Consider the following 17,715-nt stretch of genomic DNA (forward strand, 5'->3'; position numbering starts at 1 on the left):
CTTAAAATCTATTTTTGTAAATTTTATCTTCGAGATGGGTTTTGATGCGTACTTTCGATCAATATCTTTATTTATTTTAATATGATTTGACGTTTTGAGCATGTCATTATATGATTTAATATTGTAATCATTTCCGGGTTACTTGAGTTGTTACCATGTCCGTAGGAAATTCATTGATCATATAAGATGTTCTATGCTCAATCCTTTGATATTTATATTGTTTAACTATCTGAATGAAAAATTGTTTTACTGCAAGATGCTTAAGTGTTTTTCGGATGTGTGATCAATTTCTGACTTATATTACTGTGTTATTATTCTTGTCTCTAGTGTTTGATTAAGTTATGCCTTATCAGTTTTTGTCCTCGTTGACCTCATTGCGTGGAGTAGCACGTGAAGGTATTCCTCGCCAGTTTCCTTTGGCCTAACTTTGGCGTTGGTGTCGATGTGTGATTCGAACCTTTGTTTTGACCCTGCGATTAGTTTAGATGTTCTAGTTGGTTTAGCCGGATCGAACGTTTGACTTTAGAAATCGAAGTGATTAATTTTCTTATTAAAAATTTGAGGAGCGGTCCTCAAGAGCTATTTGTAGATTCGAATTTGGAATCTGCCCTGGTCAGAGGAAGGCGATTTGAGTTACTCAGCACCGGTAGAGTAATTCTACTCGTGAGTGCTTACCTCGTGCGTGGAATTTCAAGCATTATGCATTTCTAGATCGTGTTCGTTGTGAAATCAGAGTATCAAAATCTTTCGGCTATTGGCATTCTGGAAGAGGATGTAGAAACTGTGTTCGAGGTAGATCAGTGTAGTAATACACTGGTGTTTTCATTGGGTAGATCGGTGAAACACCGAAACTGATAGTGGAGCTGTGAAGGCGTTCGTATTGTTTGATGTCTTTGGAAAATTTTCAATTTGATTTAAGGGGGAATTCGTTATTAGGTAAATTTTAGTTTCCTTGTTGATGTTGGGTTATTTCGTTAATGACGATGCAAATTGGTGAACTAGGATAATGGAGATGGGCAAATATGTCAAAATGGGCGAGTGCACGTCTCACAGAGTGTAATGTCTAGAAAATGTTTCAAGGGAAAATTGATTTCAAATGTTAAATGGTTAAAGAAATTGAAATGTTTTTATCACATAATTGTGCCTAGACATGTCATGAACATGCATTTGAAATGCCACGAATAGGAAACTGCATCGAGCATTGAGCATGATCACTAATTAAAAGAGAAATAAATAATTGATACATGTATTTAGAGCATTCATCACGACATTAGACTATTAGGGTTGAATGCAACTCTTTGGAGATCAGAGCTGTCATCACCCTGGCGCACAATTATGGAAAATAAATTTTATCAGTGAGAATTTTCAAGAAAAATATTTTGTTACAAACTCGCGAGTTATAATGTGAAAACGATGTTTAAAAAGTTATTAAAATTCAAACGGTTTTAAAATTTTTATTTGGTGGAAATCTAGACAAATACTCTGTGATGACGGTTGTGATTTAGGAAAAGTTACTTTGTAGGGATTTATTCAATTTTGTCGGTGTATCAGTATTTGGTAATTAGGAGAGCTATGGTTATAAGGTTGTATTCGAGGTTTAGTTGCGGTAAGTGCGGGAAAATTTTCAGTTCGGATTAAAGAATTGTGTCAGCTAGAGTATGTTATTTGAGGATTTTTGATTTAAGAACATTGGTTATGCTCTGCGTGTATTTTTACACAACTCTAAGAAATTTTGTTTTTACAGATTCGATTTCTGTTTAAAAAGGTTTTGGTACCAGCAAGGAAATTATTTCGTGAACGAAGGGATTCTTATTTGCAAAATTTTATTTTGAGGAAGAGATGAAATTTTGGTCAGTTTTGATTAAAAGTGGATTTTAAGATTTTTTTCTAAATGAATGATTTTATAAAATCGTGAGTTTATTTTGAAAGTAAGGTTCGGTTGTGATTTCAAATTGAGAGTGTATTATTATGTTGATGCGTTTACAAAACTAGAAGATTTTTCAACGGGTTAATTATTTTTGGTTGAAAATGAAATTAAACTTGAGGTACTAGTGATTTTAAATTAAAGGCGGACGGTGTTATTATATATTGTGTTTACGAGAAGCATTTTTCTAAGAAAAATTTTGTTTTGAGCATAACCAATAATCTAATTAAATTGCGATTTGATCTATATGATCTTTCGTAGGATTCGAGATTATAATGATCGATAAAAAAAAATTGAGGATGAAAAATTTTGTTGTAAGGAGTTTAAATTATGTATTCCTTAGAAATTGGTGTGCTTCTTACGACTGGATACGAAAAGTTGATGGTACTATCGAGTTGATCTTAGTTGGTGGAACCGAAACGATTCTAATGGTGTTAGTTTTCAACCGTTATTTTGTAAGAGCGTAGTTGATCACGATGACATTTTAAATAGTTGTTAAGTATTTTCTCATATGAGGTGTTTGGTGTTGTGACCACTGTAAGGGATATAGTGCATAGTCGTTAAGGAATGTAAGATTATGTCCAGTGAGAGTATCTGTATGTTTCGGCTTGTAGTATTGGAGTTTGGCTTAGTAAGATTACGATTTGAATTTTGGGTTTGTTCCTACACTTGTAGTGTTGCTTTGGTAGTCTTTGGGACTTGAGCCTGTCATTTTAAAATATTTTCCTAGTTAGCGTGTTGGTTATATTCCCTGTTGGGAATAAATTCTTATTCATTCACACGTGGTGTTTGGAGAGTCGTTTGAGGTACCAGATTGTGGAACTAAGAAATTTTAACATATGCGTGTGGTGATCTTTTGGGTTTTCAAAACAGTTTTAAATTCGAGGTCGTATTTCCTTAAGTTGGGGAGAATATATCACCGCAAATTTTTCAGTGTGTTTTCAGTTATATTAATTTTCGTTTCGCTTGGCTTTTCTCAGTTGTCTTTGTGATAGAATTACTGTGGGTAAGAGTTTGATTTAATCTATTGAATTGGCGATGGTGTTTTTCTTAGGTTGATTTAGGCGGTCTTTATTTGTTTCCGTTGAGCTGTCATTCGACCGTTGGAAAATTTTGGGAATCAGAAATTATTTGATTAGTGGTTTTCTTTCGTTCCGTAATTTGAGTTACGTGTGTTTTCATGCGTGCTATGATTAATTTTATATTAATTTTGGTTGTGATAAATTCGAGGACGAATTTTTAATAAGTTGGTGAGAATGTAACACCCCGTATTTTTCTGATTAGTTCCGATGAATTTTCCAATATTTTTTTGATTTCTCGAAATCGAGATTTGGCTCGTGTGACTTTTATTATATCGTTTGAACCGTTTTGTGTGCCTTGGGCTTAAGGGTCCATTTTGGAATTTAAAATTAAATCGGTGCGCGTCAGTGGGATTTTGAGCATGCCAGGAGGAATTCTAATTTTTATAATGTGTATTTAAATAAATCAGTTTGATTTTTTTCGTTTAGATTAAAAATAATATTATTAATAATATATTTATAAAGGGTAAACTTGTTTTTCTTTTTAAATAAAAAATAATATTATTAATAAAATATTTATAAAAGGTAAGCTTGTCTTTCCTTTTTAAATAAAAAAATTGTATTATTAATAAAATATTGGGTAATTTACACAAATCCCCTAAAAAGGTCTCTTTCTATTGTTTTTACCTCATAAAATAAAAATGTGCAGAAATCACTCAAAAAGAAAAGATAATTTTCATAAATCACCCATAACCCAAAATAAGATGAATTTCTAACAAAATAAGACAATTATAACCTTACTACACACGATCTCAACTCTCAATTCAGTTTGCCCGATGACCGACCACCGGCGGCAGTTCAACCACCGATCATTGCCACATGTCGCCGGCGACTGACAACCGGCGATCCGTTATCCAAATCCCTTCGATGAAGAAGAAAAGGTCAGTTGCTTCTTTGTATATCTTCCATCTCTGCCCACCCTTAATCTGCTTTCTTTTTTTAATTATTATATTATAGCATGTGGTTTATTGATCTGCTATTATTTTTCAGTCTAGTGTATGTGATGGTGTTTTATAACATGTGCTTTATTGATCTGCTATTGTTTTTCAATCTGGTGTATGTGATGATCTTATAATTTTAACTGTTAAATTCTAGTAATTTTTTAATTAACAATTTCGTATTATAATGTTAGTGATTCTGAAATTAAATACTGATAGGAAAATGCTACTTTTTCACTTATCTATGTCACCTTGTTCTGCAGAATGGTTGTATTTCACTTACTACAAGTACTGATGATGTTGTTTTGTGCTAGAAAGAAAATAGAGGTCGAAGATGATGGTGGAAAATATTACTTTGATTCAAATGATGCTAAGTTGATACTTTAGACTTTAGCCATTATAGAGAGAGATGTGAGTTGTAAGTGAGTCTATCAGTTTTAGCATTTGTTAGTGATGGAAATTGGGTTTATTTTAGTTTTTTTGCTACAATTATGTTTCTTATAATGTACATATGGTATTATGGGAGCAAACTAAAGTATGAAACCAAATTTAAGCAAACGATGTTAATGTATCTAATGCGGAAATTAGGTCCTAAACTTGGGACAATTAGAGTCCAGGCATAGCCTTACATCTAATTAGATTTAATACATGATAATGAAGATATTATTTTTTATATTCTAATTTATAAAATAATTTACTATTATAATTTGAATACGTTTATATTGATGGTGTAAATTTTAAATAACTTAGGTTGATTTTTGATACTGTAAATTTTAAATATATTAGATTCACATCTGATTCATATCAGGTTGATTTTTGATTTTATAGACAATTAAATACATTCAATTAAAAGAAATATTCAATTTGTATATTACAATCTCAAAATTTTCTCTATATAAAATGTCATTTAAGATTGTAAATAGTAGCCAGATAAATTTTATTAAAAAATTGAATTAAGCTAGTTTAGTTGATATAGGTTCACATCTGGTTCACATCAGGTTGATTTTTGGTTTTATAGGCTGTCAAATATATTTCACTTAAAATAGATATCCAATTGTGATTACACTAAATCTCAAAATTCTCTCTATATATAACAGATAACTAACGGTATACTAAAAAATCATTTATATTTAATTAAATATACAACGATATACTAAAAATAAATAAACTATAAGTTTACTAATAGTTAACCAAACGTTTACTAATGGTGTACTAAAAATAAATTGATTAAATTTTTCTAAATTTGTTTAAAATACACAATTCAAGTTTAGCAACGGTTTTACTAACGATTTATTAACCATATATTCAAAATATAAATTACTACAAGTTTCCAACAGTTAACCCGACGTTTACTAAAAATAAAATTATTTAGTTGATATAGGTTCACATCAGGTCGATTTTTAGTTTTATAGACTGTCAAATACATTTCAATTAAAAAATTTATTTAATTCTTATAATAGACTATATCTCAAAATCTATACATATAAATATAAGTTAAAATTGTAAAAAGATGCAAAATAAATTTTATTCAAATTGAATCAAGGTTGATATTAGGTTGATAAATGGTTCATATCGAGTTCACATTAAGTTCATTTTTAGTTTGTTTTAAATTTACCTTCAGTTTAAATTCAATAAACCTTAGATATTTATTTTCATATTATAATTAGTTTATTTTCACTATATAAATTATTTTAATATTATATAAAATTAATAGATTAATTTAAATTAAGTTGACATTGAATTTACATTGAATTTATTTAGAGTTTACATTTAGTTCACATTCAACATATTTAGTTCACATTGAATTCACATTGAGTTTATATTCAGTTCATTTTATAAATTTAATTTTTATAGTCTAAATTATCAATTAATTAATTTTAAATTTATAATTAATTTAAAAATGAACTCAGCATTTTGTCAAATGCAACAAATAAACAAGAATAGCATTCACAATCAAATACAATAAAAGGACCTAACTTTATTTTCTCAATAGTTATTACAGCTACACTCCCTCATATGTAATAGTAAATGGCAACCAAATTAAAGAAGCCATAGTTGCCATATAAATCAACAAATTAATAGAATGCAATTTCTCAAATTCTGATGTCAATATAATTCTTTGAACAACATATTTCAAAGCTAGTAGTAGAACCAACACAAACTAAGAAACCAAATAAATGGAACAAAGGCTCAATATTACTAGGCAAACAAAATCCCAAAAATGACAGGTTAAAACACACAAAGAAACTTCAGTTGATGAACTAATTCTTTGTCTTCCACAACTAAAAGCTTCAAGGGTATGCCTAACCTTTCATTATTTATTTTATGTTCCAATTTTAATTTATTTATGTCAGTTTTCTCTAAAAGTGAACTCAACATTTACTAATTTTTTTATGCTCAAATTACAAGTGATTGATATCTATGATTTGTTTTTGTCTCAGTTTTTGGTTTCACAATTTGAGAGCTATAATTCCACAAGACCTAACTACAACCAGTTCTGTAAACTTCTGTTCCATCTCAACTTCATAATATGATACATATTCGTCAAATACATCCTCTTTAATCCTAAATTAGAGCTCCATTTTACTGTTTCAGCCAACAAAACTCTTCTCCTCTCTTTACAAACCAATATGACAGAGGATATGCCATAAACCGACGGAAGTAGCAGCTGCCATAAAAATAAACCAGCAAGAAAATGAATTGAAAGAGAAGATAAAAAGAGTGCAGGGAATGAACATCGGGAAGTAGACCACTGCTACCGGTCCAACCATCGCCGTCCGACCATCGCCGTCGTCGCTCTTACCATCTCATGTCCGACTATCAACCATTTACATCTAATCCATACCTATTAAACTCTAGTCACCGCTCTGACCATGGCATCGCGGACGCCGCTCTGATCATCGCCGTCCGACCATCGCCGTCCGACCATCGCCGCCGCCGCTCTTACATTTCCAGTCCGACTATCAACCATTTACATCTAATCCCTACCCATTAAACTCTAATTCCTAATGAGGGATAAAAAAGGAATAAAATTGTATTCAGGTATAAATATAAACAGATTATAAAAAAAGAGAGATTGTTGCAAAAAATAAAATCCTGAGTCACTAACATAAAGTATTCAAATTTTGGGTGATTTGATGTAATTTTCTCTAAAATATTTATAAGGGGTGGGCTTGTAATTGTATCTTTTAAAATAAAGCCCTAATCTAACTAAGTATATATAAGGACTCTTAACTATTATTTATTTGCACACAAACAACGCCGGAAAAAAAAAATAACGAGAGAAGCATTTGCGTCAATGAAAGGTATTCTTGTCATTCTATCATAAATCCCTTTGATTTTAATATTTTGGTTGGCCAAGATTATTGCAGTATTGAATCATGTGTAATTGTCGAGTTTTAAAAATTCTGAACGTTGAGAATTTCTACTGTTAGTTTGGTTTTCGTTTTAGTTTCTATGTAAATTCATGTTGCATGAATTGAAGTTGGCCATAAACCATTTTCCTTTTAGCTTGAGCCAATGAAATCCTTTCATTTTGGATTATAATGGCGGCAGGAACTTATGCTTTCCTTTATATTCCTTTGTTCATATAATTATTATAGGTTATTTATCTGTTGGTTTGGTGATGTTTTAATTCTAAAGTTTTAATTTGATTAAATACCGATTTTAAAAATCAAACCTTTAATTATCATTTCGATTGTTAATTTGGCTATGTGATAATATTAATTAAATCTGAAAATATTATTATTCTGATTATAATTAAATTAGTTTTAGTAATTGCAATCAAATTGTCTGAGTATTATAATCGGGAAACGATATTTATATTTAACCTTAATTGGATAATTACTTGGATAATTATTATTTTGGAAAGTTTGACTTAGTATGCCAAATTAATTAATTTATAATTTTTTTTAATTTTTTTCTCTTAACTTATTTTTGTTAAGTTCTGACGGTAACTAAAATTACTTGAGTTATAAGTTACCGAGTTCCGTTTTAAATCTTGATTATTATTTTATCAAAATTGTTTCTATAATTATAAACTATGGTTTATAATTGAATATAAATATATTTATCTTATCAAAGTGATTTTTGGTAATTATAAACTCTGGTTTATATTTTTGATAATATATTTTTGGTCGGGTTAGACTTGGGTCACCCGACATGTGAGATAGCTTGGTAGTTATTAGTAACTCGGCTAATCCACTATTTGAGGAAATTAATTTAAGTTATTAATTAGATATTATTTAAATAATATTTCTGAAACGGATTTTAAAACGGGAACTCAATAAACTTGTATTATTATTTATTTGAGTATTGTATTTACTCAACGTTGTTCGTATTTTGGCTTGGGTTACGATGTAATTATTTATTCTTTCTGTTCTGGCTATATTTTGTTTCACTTGGTATTGTGCTAGTCCTATGTGGTGTCTAGTACTCTCTAGAGTTAGGGGTTGATTTTAATATTGGTTTTTACCCTGGTCTTAGACTCGTCGACTACTCGTGTTTCAGAGTCGCATCAAGTTTTGTCGCTTTCCAGGTTTTCACGTGGATTAGCAAGCAGTGAGTTTGTAGTGCTATTTACCGCTTTATTAAGTACCGCAATTTATTTTAATATTATAAATGCTTTTGAACTGTTTTAAGCGATTATGGATCTGGATTGAAACGAGTTACTCGATAGGCATGTATCGAGACTGTGTGCACCGGTAAGTACTCTGTGAATCGGCAGACTAAAGTCTTACTTACGCTGGTATATATATGACGAGGATTTGTTCCCGTCCACTCTGGGTTTATATTTTTCGGTATGATATGTCATACTCACGCTGGGATCATTTCAATACTGTATTTCCATAATCATATTATATTAGTATAAAATGTTTTGATTTAAGGGTTTTAAACTTAATAAATGTAAATAGTATTGCGAACTCATCTCAGTATATCTGACCCCGTTGTTTTCCCAAATTTTCCAGGTTTATGATTTGAAAGCTGGTCCACTCCGATTCTTTTGATTTTTCGGAGGTTTTTATGTTATTTAAACTAGTTACTGTTTTCGAACTCTTACACCGCAGTAAAACTAGTTTATTATATATTACATTGATATTACACTCTGGAATTATCGATTTGATCGATTATTTATTATTAGCATGTTTACTCTGGATTACTTTAATATTATATTTAAGGCATGCTGTTGAGCATTTTTGGATAATTAAGTTATTTGTATTAGAACTGTAATATAAATTGCTAGACTTAGGTTGGAGACTCGGCTGCCCCCGAGCAGTTTTCTGCAGGTTTAAATATTTAATTGTTTTCTGCAAGACTTGCTATGGGTTTTCATACCCATACCCTAGCGCCGGTCACGATTCATGAAATTGGGTCGTGACAATATTATAGGTAATATGAGTTTAAACACAAGTATAATTCAAATTGAAAAATTCAATATTAAATATTTTCCAACTTATGGATTTCAGAGCAAATTCAAACACATCTCTTCCAAACCAAAATTCGTAAAAACTAATTTGAGGTAAGTAATATTTATATAATTGTAATTCTAATAAGAGTAGTTTCATATCTGTACAAGCGTCTAAATAGAGAAGTAATTTAACATTGTCCATGATCAAATGAATCTTCTTAAAATGAAGAAAAGTGTTAAGCACACATAAACTAAAACATTAAAAGTATATTGAGGAATAAAGTTAAACATTATTACAAAAGAAGAACACTTATAATTAAATATCAAAATATTATATTTAGTGATTTAATTAATATATTTAAAATAAATAACGGGTCATACAATAATTACACAATATAATAATATTTAAAACAAAAAACAGGTTATATTATTGTCACTCACGTGTGTGGTACATGACCAAATTACAACATTAGCCTTTAGTATTTAAAATAATTACGAAGTTATTTAAAAATGTTTAAATAACTTTCATGCAATTGTCAAAAATAAATCCATGCATATTACAATATTATTGCATTTAAAAATATATTGATAACTAAAATAATATTTACCAACAATACTTATATAATAAATTATAAATAATAATTATTTAAATTTAAATTATTTAGTCTTAGAGAGAATTAAATGTTTCGAATAATATAATTAAAAAATATATAATTATGTACACCCATACATATGTATATTTAATATCATATAATTTTGTATTGAAAGATATTAAGAAAATCTTTATCTAACATAAACCATACTTTATTATCCAACATTCACACGGCTCGTACCAAATGTATCCACTAGTTATTCATAATGTCTCATTCATTCATCTTATGAAAATTAAAAAAACCTAAAACAAAACTGGGAGTAAAAACTGCACAAACTGAAGCAAAAAAATCAAAACAAATATATTAAATTTTTCATTTGTTTGCTCCAACAGTCTCGGCCATTCCCTATGCTTTAGCCTTCATTTGCTGACCAGTCTGCAAATCAAAAATTAATGTATTTAAATTATATATTAACAAGATGCAAATTCAAATTCCATGAGTAATTAAAGCATGTTAAAAACCTCTTGACAGGAGTCCTTTGCAGACTGGGCAGTATTGCTAACTTTGTCCATCACCTGGTTTCCCTTCTCCTGGAATTAAAATAATTTATGAATTTTAGTTCAGCGGTACTAAGATTATCCATGTAGCAAAAAATAAATATGGCGAAAACTATTTAGTTACAAAATTGTAACATCTCGACTCGAGTTTTATCAAATGAATATTTTAAAAATAAATATGCATACAATGTGAAATTCAGAAGAAAAAAAACTAGTTCTATAAAACTAACCTTAGCCTGGCCAGTGGTCTGTCCATCTTGGAAGCTAGCATTCTGTGATGAATCCATTTTGCTGTTTTTTTTTTGTGTGAACAATTTTAGACTATTAATTAAATAAATGAACCGGAAAATTGATATATCTGCTGATGATGAAAATGCAACTATTATGCTATGGAATTTATAGTTTTCAATATCCTATCTATTTAGTGATACATGTAATCTAGTTTTAGGCAAGTTCATTGCCTTGGAACATGACCATTTCTTACCAATTATAAATTTAGTTTTGATTTTATTGAATTTATAGGCTTTGACATGTTCTCATGTTCCCTTACTTCTTAACATCTGGCTGTTATAAATTTTAAAAAAACAATACACATATGCATATAATAGGTAAAATCAAAAATTAAGGAGTGATTTGGACAAAAAGTAAAACTTAAGGGGTGTAATTTTTTCATTTAATATAAAGTCATTTCTTGAGTTTTCCTTGTTTTGATCTTTTATATTCAAAATTTCGTTGTTTCTCCTTGTTTTCCCCCATTTTAATTTAAAATATCAGAAGTAGTTGAGGGGTCTCGGGGTGCTCATGATGACTTAGAGCATAATCGAAGTTCTTTATCTGTTAAGTAGATAACATATTACACTGATGAATTCAATTTTCTCGGGTCTTATGTTATTGTGAGACCCGGAAAAATGTTTCGGGCGAATCACAGTACAGACTCGCCTATTAAAATCGTTATTTTTTATAAACCGTTGGTCGCGGGTCTCCGGTTTCCTCTCGAGACTTTGCTTGTAGATATTTGCCTTAACTTAAATGTTCCTCTTGGTCAGCTTCATCCGAATGCGATTCGCATCGTTTGTTCTTTCATCGAGTCTTGTAAGTCTCGCGACCAAGATAAACTTCATATTTAGAATAATTAAAAGGATTAAATTTTAAGTGAGTTTAATTCTAATAAGTTATATATATATATATATATAACTATTAATTATTTTTAAACTATTAAAGAGTAACATCGTATTCTTTTTAACTCAACTCATATACTTTACTTATATATTCATTTTTTATTAGAGTTATAATATAATGAAATAAAGCTCCTAATTAATGTATATAATTTTATTAAAGTTAGACTTCTATTTAACTTCTACTGATAAATTTATTAATTTTTAATATATATTATTTTATTAGAATTTTACTTGTATTTATACTTCATAATGTTTTAATTAGATACTAAAGACTAATATTGTAAAAGCTTATGTTCAAGTATAATGTTTAACAAATAAATATGCTCACCATAATACTTAAATAAATCAACTCATAACTTTGTTCTTATAAATAATTAATCTAACTTATTAAAATGTCCGCTCTTATAATTACTGCTTTTATTTTAAGAGCATAAAAAGTTGGTTTCCAATTTCTTTTTCCAACATAAGTTTGCTCTGAGTCTAAAGAATAAAAAAGTGAAAAAAATAATATTTTTATTCGTTGTTAGATATTTTGTAGGAATCCTAATATCATTAAAAAATAATATTTTGTTTCGTTATTAGAAATTTTGTAGGAATCCTAATATATTTTTTAATAATCAATTAAGTATCATTAATGAGATATAAAAAAATTAAAGTGAAAATTTAAATTTGTATGATAAAAGCTTATTGGACTCGTAATATGTAACCAAACTCTATAAATTAACATGTTTGACTCTTTAATTTAAGGGTTAAAAATTAAATCGCATTTTGTTTAATTTTCAAATAAAACATGGATTTTAAAACTTGGTACAATCAATCATCACTTTCATGTTTTGATACATCACAACATCAAGCTATTTTCTATTAAAAAAACGTTGATGTGGATATAAGAATATACATTATTCTGACAAACTTCATTGGGTTTTTAATAAAAAAATAAATCGGTGTTGCAATTTACCAAAAAATAACAAATGGTGAACTGATGATTTTACTAAATTTTAAAGTTCATCTTATCTATGCTATTTATATATTTATAACTATCTTATATGTGGGAAGGGGGGGGGGACAGGAAAAATTACGAGAATAGACTTTATTAAGGGTATAATTTATACTAACAATTTAAAACATAAATAAAAATATTATATCTATAACTAATAGAATGTCATAAATCGTAATCATCAAGACATATCAATATTAAGGGGTGGAATTAGACTCAAACTTATATTGTTTTAAAAATTAAATAACGGCTATATTGTCCAAATATAAAATTTGAATTGAAAAACTATTAAACGGAATTCTCAAATTGTAAGCTATTATGTTTCTGGAAGGTGGACAAAGTGAATTGAGAAAATCACAAAATTATCATAAAAGAATGTTTGTTTTTCACACATTACAAGATAATCTGACTTTATTACATCACTACCATAATCTTTTCACTGATACCATCTTGCACAGCGCATGCTGACATCAGCACAGAGTTGGTGCACCATTCTTCCTTATTGACCCGCGCATGACCTGGTCAATTTTGAACCCATTTTTTTTGTTTCAGTCTTAATAAAATAAATAACTTATTTATATACTCATTAATCTTAATTATAAAAAGATAAATTCTTTTCAACAAAATTAAAATTAAAAATATATTAAATTTTAAAAATATATAAATCATACAATTTCTAAATGTATAATTTTATGAGTTATTTATCAGATACAATGTTGATACACACTGAATACGGATCTGATGCATAAATTAAAAATAACTTATATATTATGTACAAATTATAAGTATCGGAAATGTATAAATATATAAATGAACCATCAAATTAGACGGTTGATTCTATTAAATCGATAAAAATAAAAGTTAACAATTTAAAAAAAAAATCCATCATACATAATTTATACACAATATATATATTTTTAAATGTTTTAATAAGTATATCTCTAATACATAATTTATACATGATTAATATATTTTAATACGTCTGTAATATTTGATACATTTGCGATACATATTTGATACATTTGCGATACATATTTGATATATTTCCAATATATATTTGATACATTTCCAATATATAATTTTTATATCTCCGACATATTGATACATAATAGATACACTTTTTGTTTTTGAGTTGCATATAATGTATAACAAAAATGTATATTTAATACATCTCCGATACAGTTTCAATACATATCTGATACATATTAGATATAGATACGTATTCGATAAAAAAAACAAAGTGTCATCCGCAAATTGAATTATATCATGTATTTATCATGTATAAATTATATATTAAAAATGTATCAAATATATATTAAAATATATCAAGTATGTATAAAAAAATGTAGGTAATAGATTTACAAAACAAAAAACAACTTATAAAAGAACAAGAAAGAGAGTTCCAACGGTAAATATATATCAAATATGTATCGTATATGTATCAGAGTTTGTATCAAATATGTATCCGAAATGTATCCAATATGTATAAAATTTAATCAAAAATATATTGATGAATTACACATTGATAATAAATGAACAAAGGGTCAACGCGCCCCCTGAACTTGTGACACGGGGTCATCCAACTCAATTTATACTTTTTTTAGCAACTAACCTCAAAACACTTCATTTTTGGGTCAAATAACCCTATAATTTTTATTTTTATTTCAAAAATTGATTTACGATAATTATATCGCAACAATTACGGAAGTATCTAATTAATTTTATATCACTCATCTCTGATTTGTATTTTACGCGTTTTAAAAATACAATTATGGGGTTATTTGAACCAAAAATGAAGAGTATTGGGGTTAGTTGCTCAAAAAAGTATAAATTGGATTACATGACCCTGTGTCACAAGTTTAGGGGGCGCGTTGACCCTTTGTTCGATAATAAATATATCAAAAATGTATCTATCATGTATAAAATATGTATAAGAGATGTATAAATATAAAACCGGACCATTTGAATTAGTCGGTTAATTCAATTAAAATGGATTACAATTTAAATTATGTATTACTGATGTAACTTAGATACATTTAAAAAAATTATTAGATAGATAGTTATTAAGTATATTTTAAATATATATATATATATATATATATATATATATATATATATTATAAATTATGTATTAACGATGTATCTATTTAAATTTATTTAAAAATATATGTATTGTGTAAAAATTATATATCAGCAATGTATACATAATTTATTTAATTAATATTATTACATTTACGTTTTTTCTAAATATAAAACCGAAACAATCGAATTAGTCAATTAATTCAATTAATGTATCAAATATGTATCTATCATGTATAAATTGTGTATCAGAAATATTTTTTATTGATATAAATAGGAAGATGACCTTTTATGACAAAAACGGAGCTCAATTTTAATGTTTATACCATTTCAACTATAATTTATTGGTGTACTTATTTTTAGTTAAACATTGTAACTGAATGGCATGGTACTGTTTGTCCATTTGAAAATTATTTGTTATGTTATTTAATCTTTTAATAATGATTTCAATTTGCTTATTCGGCCATCAAATAAAATTGGTTTACTATTCAATGGAATTATTATACTGTATTTTAGAAAAAATGAGGTCATGTTTTATTATATATATTATAGAGAAATTGAGGTCATAGTGAATGGTATAAATAAAGTGGGATATAATTATCGAATTAATTATATATTATATTTAATTAGGGTTAGTAAATTTTGTGTGGAAAGGATTATGATCAACCTTAAAATTCCAACCATTCTCTGAATCTGATAAACCCAACTAGCTTTCCTAAAATTATAATTTCTCACCTTCAAAAACATGCAGCAGCAAATAAGGAAAGAATATCCTAATACTGGCAAACTACTTTATTCTCTTCATACTTTATTCTCTTCTTATTCTCCTATTAATGTCATTCTCTTCTTATTCTCCTATTAATGCCATTAGAGAAGAAAGTGGTGGTGTGTAATACCCGATACTTTTAAAAGTACCCAATAAGATGCTACGAGGCATAAGTGCGTGAATTTAATCAAGGACATCGGAATTAAGTTTGAGAAATAAGAATTTAGAAAGTCTCGAGCTAATAAATTTTACGATAAAGTTTGTAACATAAAATCAAGGAGTTAAGATTAAATTTCAGTAATTTGGACAAAAAATATTTTAATTAAGCGGAACTTGATTATCGAAATAAGGAAAATGATATAAATTATTGGACCTGGATAAATAAATAATGCGATGGACTCCATTATTTATCGATAAAGAATAATCCACAAGGTTCAGTTTAATTATGAAAACAATTTGGTATAAAATTGAAAGAATTATAAATCGAAGGATTAAATTGTAAGAGGTGCACAATTCAAGCATTAGAGTATTATTTTTCCCAAATTAACAAGATGAGGACACCTATCCCTCCACCTCTTCAAATAGTTATTTCCATCTAAAATCAGAAAATTAAAAAAAATTAAAACTGAAACCCTAATTTTTGTAGATCACAGAAGCACAATCTCCATCACCTTCACCTTGACCTCTGACCAAGACAATCATCGTAACTCGACGATCCGGCCACCGTTTTTGATGAATTAAGCTCGGTTGGAGATCTAACTCACTCACAGACAAGGTAACCTCTTTAGTCTTTAATTCAGTTAAGAATAAAGTGGTATTTGCTGAGATTAAGTAGAGTGATTTTCTGCTTTGGTAAGGTTGCTGAAAATTCATTTTTGATGTTGTGTTTGGGTGAGGTTATTGAGAGTTGTGTTGCATGATTTTAAGTGTGTAAATGGAATAATCTTTGGCTGACCTCAAGAGCACGTCAGAGTGGGATTCCGATGGTCGGAATTTGAGCAGAACTCTGCCTTCGGTAGCTCTGCTCTTGTGAGCAGAGCTGAACAACCCTTTGAGGGCTGCAATCGCAGCCCTCGGCTGTCGGGGAAAGCAGAAATTTAATGCTCGTTTGGTCCCATTCGGGTGGTTTTTACTTTGTGTAGTTAGGCGTAAGTTTGACCGATTTGCGATGGATAATACAACGACATAAGTTAGCATGGAAGTGTTTTTAAGAGATAAATTTAAGGTACGAAAAATGTATAGAGGATACATTTTTAAGGTTAATACGAAGTTGATTGATTGATAGTAGAATTTGTGTTTAAGTCTAATATTAAAGTTTGAATATAAGTGAAAAATTGTAAGTTAAAGCAAGAATAAAATTCAACGGAGAGCTAAGTTTAAAAACTGATTACGAGCTAACGAAATGTCGGGATGAGTCAGTTTTGGTGTCGTTGTGTTCGTTACGGAATATAAAATGGAATTGTAGAACAGCTGCTGGCACAACAATGGCCAGGCGGACGCAGAATTGAATGCAAACAGCAGCCCTTAAGGCTGTTCTGCTGTCAATAAAACAGCCCGGGGAGGCAACTTACGAACTGATTTCCGTCACCTTCGGGTTTTATTTTGAGTCCGAGGTCTACAAGAAAGTTGTAGAGGACATTGTGCAATATAGGTATGTAAAATTGATTTTGGATTTCGACCAATATACATGCCTTGTTTCGAGGCTTGAAACAACAGTAGTAGTAAGCTGTTTTGACAGCTTTAGTACCCAAATTTGAGGTACCAACTTTAAGAGCTATTTCCGACACCTTAGGACGATAATTTAAGTTTAGAGTCCTAATGAAAGTTGTAGAAGGCATTCTAAACTTTAAGGATGTCGATTTTATTTGGGAATTTGGCTTTTTTATGGGGATGTTTTAATAGCTCAAAAACGACTAGCTAGCTAGTTTTGAGAAAACTAGTTTTAGCTAACAAAATGTTAGCTTATTAATTATTTGGATGATTAATTAATGTTTTGAGCTAAGATTAATCATAAATTATGGAAAAGTGATTTATTAAATTAATTATTGATTTATCTCAATAATTAATTTAACTTAGCTAAATTGGATAGCTAATAAATAACATTTGGACTAACGTTATTTATTAAACAAAGTTATATTTTAAAAGATTGCGGATTTATTCCGAGACAATGTAAATTGATTTGATCGTTAAGTATTCT

The 17,715-nt window shown here is 28.8% G+C and overlaps 2 long non-coding RNA genes across 2 annotated transcripts; one reads left to right on the forward strand and one right to left on the reverse strand.

The window, feature by feature from the left end:
- The first annotated feature begins 3,597 nt into the window (after nt 1–3,597).
- On the forward strand, nt 3,598–4,614 carry LOC126680399 (uncharacterized). Its single transcript, XR_007641131.2, has 2 exons — nt 3,598–3,884; nt 4,205–4,614. It is a non-coding gene; the product is annotated as an uncharacterized LOC126680399 (long non-coding RNA).
- A 5,724-nt stretch (nt 4,615–10,338) lies between these two features.
- On the reverse strand, nt 10,339–10,843 carry LOC130015480 (uncharacterized). The gene is made up of 3 exons (XR_008790701.1): nt 10,729–10,843; nt 10,463–10,531; nt 10,339–10,376 (listed from the first exon to the last, which is right to left on the reverse strand). It is a non-coding gene; the product is annotated as an uncharacterized LOC130015480 (long non-coding RNA).
- Nucleotides 10,844–17,715: the final 6,872 nt, after the last annotated feature.

The sequence above is a fragment of the Mercurialis annua genome, linkage group LG5 (genome assembly GCF_937616625.2).
Source record: "Mercurialis annua linkage group LG5, ddMerAnnu1.2, whole genome shotgun sequence".
Classification (NCBI taxonomy): domain Eukaryota; kingdom Viridiplantae; phylum Streptophyta; class Magnoliopsida; order Malpighiales; family Euphorbiaceae; genus Mercurialis; species Mercurialis annua.